Source organism: Hippichthys cyanospilos, chromosome 15, assembly GCF_059441005.1.
Source record: "Hippichthys cyanospilos isolate Australia breed blue-spotted pipefish chromosome 15, RoL_Hcya_1.0, whole genome shotgun sequence".
Lineage (NCBI taxonomy): Eukaryota > Metazoa > Chordata > Actinopteri > Syngnathiformes > Syngnathidae > Hippichthys > Hippichthys cyanospilos.
Genome location: NC_142383.1, coordinates 7,954,463 through 7,960,462, shown reverse-complemented (window position 1 = coordinate 7,960,462; position 6,000 = coordinate 7,954,463).

Here is a 6,000-nt window from a genome sequence, read left to right as displayed (position 1 = left end):
CCTTTGCAATCAGGCCACGGATCCTCCGTGGTGCGTGGAGCCCACTTTGAGAAGCACTGCTCTAATCGGTGCAGAGTGACATCATGACTTCACATTAATGGAAATTCATTTTCAAGGTCTATTATTCAGCGTTTTCACAGAGGCAAAAGTGACACAGCTGATAGCAAACGTGAATGGAGTTCATCTATAAAGAAGCATCTCCGGTAAATATGTTGTAATTACTTAAAAGATTGATATTTGTATGACATTATTAGATAAAACTGTTTTAACTTTTGTAAGGAGATTTGGAGTCACAGAGCGTAGTGGTAAATTTGCCTGCTTTTAGAGCACATAGCGCGCACTTCTCACTCAAGTCAGTTATTGTGAAATTGAGTGCTAATCGTTACCCTTCTTAATGCGCTTAAGGCGCTGATGGAGCTGACGACAAGCTCAGGGTGTACTCTGCCTTTGTTTTCCATTTTCTTTGGTCAGACACAAAATGTGCAAAGCTCACAAATTCACATGCCAAACACTTAAGAGAAATTGTGTACTGTCTATAAAACAATTATTGTTTCTCTGCTTATTATCATGGAAATGGATTAGTAATTTAGTTAATGGAGGTTATGGAGTCGCCATCGTGTCAACTTACTTGACGGAAACTTTGACCTGTGCTTGGACATGCATCCTCCTGCATCTTATTGATGAGAGGCGGCGACGACTTCACATCGATACGACCTGCAGCTCTAATGGGTCTGAAGGAGATATGCGTTGCAGCCTGTTAATAAGTGCCCTCCAACACACACACACACACACACACACACACACACACACACACACACACACACACACACACGCACACACACACTAATCATCTGCAGTTGCACTCAAGCAAAAGGAAAGCAAACTATTACAACCTTATGCAATTTAAAGACCACACATGATATCCTTTTTGTTACATTACAATTGTATTTTTCACAGAGTATAACAGTATATGCAAATACAACATTAATTTGAACTGTTTATACTGTCAGTCAAATGTAACCTCTTCGACAGTCCTCATTTTCATTGCGCATATAGGTTTATACTCATAATAATTGCCTGTGCATTATTAATATAAGGCAGACATTGAATAACTTCTTTTCAAAGGACTGTTCTGCGAGAAAAAATTCTCCAGAACACAAATGTCGTGAATCATTTGAAAGACGCTGTAACCGCATCAAACATGGAAAAAAATGTACACGCCAGATGCATCAAGTCAAGCCTCTTCTGTCATTACATTAATCTTCTGATGAAAAACTCCTTTGTGATGGTTTCATCTTACTTTCGTACACAGTCCTCTGCAAAAAGACTTTTTTTTTATTATAGAAAGCAGGTTTATGCTCAGCCGTGCGCCTCTTTTATGAATCTGAAAGTAACCCACAAGCAAGAAAATGTCATCTTTTCTCTTTCCTCATTTATTTTTTCAAGGACAATGTATATTGACTGTTTTAACCCCTAAAACGGATTTTTAGCATTTTTTGCATATATATATATATATATATATATATATATATATATATATATATATATATATATATATATATATATATATATATATATATATATATATGTGTGTGTGTGTGTGTGTGTGTGTGTGTGTCTGTATTTCTTTGGTACTTAATTCATATAGCAACCACCATTTTGAGACTTTCCTCTGGCCAAACACTTTGAAAAAAAATGGAAAGATATACATAATATGAATATAGAATTGGATCCAAAAGGCTCATTTCCATTGATAGTCCCCCTGCTATTGGAAAAATTAGCTAAGGATTAGGTTCAGGGTATTCTCCTCTATTAACCAAACAGACTAAGCCGTATCAGATTTCTAAGTTAAAGTGGACCATATTTGTCTATTTTATTAAGGACGTGTTTCCAGCTAAGCCGCTTTTATTTGTTAAGGATTGCGCAATGATAAAATGATCTATTTTTATTTTTTTGTGTAAATATACTGCCTGGTATAACAGAAAAATCTGAGTAAACAGTAATTAATACGTGATATTATTAGGGAAAGCGTGAACATACTGTAAGTGCAGCTTTTATTGACTTCTGATTTCTGAGAAGCATAATATTTGCGAACACAATTTTGAGGATTGGACTCGTTTCAGTATATCAATTTATCGCTAACAGTGAGGTTGATATTGAAATTGCCAAAGTGTTTATATTACTTTGCAGTTTAGATTTCTGTCTGGAAATAAAGATGTCAAGTTCTATGTATTTTAGCAGGAAATGTTGCAAATATATCAACTGTCAACAAGCCAAAAAAAAGGCCTGCAAAAATCACAGGTTACATGCCAGCAACATGTTGTCAAAGTCAACTTCAAAATGCACACAACACACATACAATGATACATGGACTACACATGCAATTGCAGTAGGCTTTTATTTTGAAGTTAGCCTTCGCTAATAGATTATGCTGTCACCAGCGTTAGTGGTGGTCAAATACCTGCGCAAGTGCTGCATGTGATGCATTCAAATGTCCTCAGACATTTCAAACTCAGATATAAACAAGTTAATCAATGCATTGATGAATAATGATGAGAATAATGATGAATTCTTAGTTATTATCAGTAAAAATACTTATTTTCAGCGAAGTGTTTTTCATGATCAGTTTCGGCACTGATAACACTTTCATTTGATCGCATCCCTATTTAAGTTGTGAATGACCGTTGCTAAGCCAGCCGGACGTTTGAAAATGCGTGTTTTATCCTTCACAAATATCACAGCATTATCTGCGGACATAATTGGCACACAGACAGTAAATAAATTATACAAAGATGAAACAGAATCAGACCTTGAGGAATTAGAAGATCTTGAGCAAGATTTCTTGTTGATGCCATTTGTACAGTACAGTTGCATTTTTGTTGATGGGGGGGCTTTACACTTTTGCATTATCTTGCTTTTGAAACAACTCCAGTTCGATTTAAACACATACCATGCCATTTATATAGGGGGCAGTGGCAATGATAAAGTGGAATGAAACAGCTTTTATAGGCTGTGTGAAAAGTGGGTTTATACAGAACGCCAGCCAACTTTGCCAAACAGTGCGATTGAGGCTTTACAAATACACTCGGCACTAACGTAAAATGGAAGCTGACGTTATCATATGTTTTAGCTGTATGCGAGGGGCCTAAAATACGCCGACCGCAAAGCCGCACGCCAAAAGAGGGGACTGCCCGTCTCATTCACTCACAGGGGGACCGCCGTGCAAAAAATGTACAGGGTAAAATTAAAGACACGGTCTCGGGGTGTAATTGCACATGAAGGTGCCCACTGCCCCCTTAGATGCTACGCTGTCACTTTAATGATGGGTTGAACAAGACTAGCCTCATCTAACTCCCACCATTAAACCACTTCTGGACAAACACATTACACAATGTGCTTATTGCACTAAAGACTCAGCTCCTTATCTCCTTATCCGGGCATGGTCACTTTCCACTGCTGCATTAGAATCAATTATGGATGTCTTCATGATATTTATTACTATATCTATATATACACATATACTCAATGTGCATCTATATGGCTCTTGAATAATTCATATCCGCGTATACGTTCATGCCTCGGAGGTGACCGCCAAGAATTTTTCATGCCCGTTGGCTCGTCACATCATTTGGGAGTAAATATTGACTGTAATAAATTGCTATGTTCAAATATTAGCTCCTTTTTGCAAAGCCGCATAAAGAGGAAGTTAGAGGGGCATTCGTTCCTTTTTTCGCATCGGGAAAGACAACAAATACTGTTTATTTCGTTAGGCTGTATCTCCTGTGTTTGAAATCCTCCTGAGACCATCCTCTTTATTTGTGTCCACTGCTGTGTCCATTTTGTCTCAGCAATACAGAAAAAAATATTTGCATCCCACCCAAACATATGACACATCATTGGAAAGGTCAGTTGAGGCCAGTCCTCAAATGAGACTATTACTATAGTCGTGTAGTTTGACTGAGTAAAAAAATATAGGTCAAAAACAATTGTCTTTTGCAGTGGACACAAATTAATTGGCAAGGCTCAGGAGGATACAGTACTTTGTATAAGATAAAAAAACATTATACATAGGGGTGCCAAATCAACTGCAATAAATTAATTACAGTCATAGTTTCAATGTTATGTTTAATAATTTAATTGTGTTAAATTGCCATCACTAAGTTTCAGCGTTCTTGCTGTGATGAGATATCTTTGTATGTTTCGAGCTTCTTTTGCTTGATTTGGTGGCGTTTGGGGGTAAAAACAAGGTCAATCACACACTGAAATTGACATTGATTCACTGTCATTGTGTTTGGCATAAATTGATCAGCTCCTGTTGTGGGTGGGAGGGCAGAAAGAAGATGTGAAGCGCATGTGAAAGATGTTGGGTCGATAAATGGTAAACTTTAAAAAAACAATCCAACGACACCTTTGATAAAGGCAGAATGATATGCATCCTTAAAAAAGAGCTTGCATACCACAGAAGCAGCTCAAGTTTAGCCTACCACATAAATGCAAAGTACACAGCTGTGACTGCTCTCGCAGTTAATAATAGCAACACAGACACTAATGAAGTAAGACATAGCAAAGCTCTTTTCCAAACAAAACTGCAAAACAAAACCTCCTGATGGTCATAACGGAAGGTTGAAGCCAGACTTTGAACTAGTGTCAAATACAGCAGAAGGTAAATGGTTTCAATTGCAACTATATGAGAAGAAAAATACCAACGCCAAATTGTTACTGTTGGATATGAAACGTTTGATCTGCCACAATAACTCAATGTATTGTCTATAATTGTAAAAAAAAAAAAAAAAAAAAAAAAAAAAACCTTTCAGGTCTTTTTTTCCTGAAAATTTTAAGTACAATTAAAAAGAGAATTATGTCAATTAATCACAAACACTAATTAATTAACCTAATTTTTAAAAATCTCTCGTCAGTGGTTCTGTGCCAAAAATTGACCACTCCCTCTTATTTTAGGTGAAGTCAACAAACATTGTGAAATATGCTGACTTTTTTGTTTGCTTTTAATCAAATTTGTGGTCAAATTTGCAACTTCAGGGGCGTCGCGCAAATGATTGAGTTGCATGTTAGGCACTGTTTTGCAGAGCAGCTCCTTCGACAGCGCCGGCTGTGCCGTGCGGTCGTGCAACGCAAATAAACTCCAACACACACAATATCGAGTTCTGGCTGCAGCTGAGGAGTGGAAAAGTCCGGGAATGATTTTCCCAGCTGTGAGGTCGTTGCAAAGAGAGGCCGAGCCAGGCTGCGCTCCTCTGGTAATGAGGGGGTTGCGGCTTGTAGGGCGACATCAAATGGCCTTGGCGTAAGATGGGAATCAAACGCGCGAGACAGACAGCGACGGCGCAAGCTGCGACACTCTAATTGCTGATGAAGATGACAAGCCTAAACCCGAGATGCCCACACTTTAGTGAGGGTGGTCCCATTGGAAAAAAATAGAGCCCTCCACCCATTTTCTTCTTCTGTGGTAGACTATGAATACATGTAACCACACATTATGGCTTCCTGCTAGATGATGGTTTCATTCTTGGACTGTCGTTGATGTAAATGCAGATGCGCACCCCACACAGCTATTTTTTTTTTTTCTGGGGAAAAAAAAAAAAAAAAAAACCTCTGGATTTTTTCCCCAACCGTCTTCGTTAATCCCGCTCCATGATGGATCCCAGATTTGCTCTTGCAAAGATGCTCGCTCATTCCAAGTGACTGCTTAACAATGCTAATGGCAGACACCAACATTCCCCTTGGTTCATAACCACATGCAAATATTCCATGACACATGGGGGGAAAACTGGGTTTTGTTTTAGGAAACTGCTAGAACATGACACTGAACTAGACAGTAATCAGAAGACCTCCAATAAGGTCGTCTATCAAAAATGCCATTACCGTCAAGTTATCAAATTATTTTACTTTTTGGACACTACCATTAGTAGTACTTTTGTTCATGTTTGCGCCTCAAATTGAAGCACAAATGATTACTCCGTGTAGTAACACCAAGTCACCTAC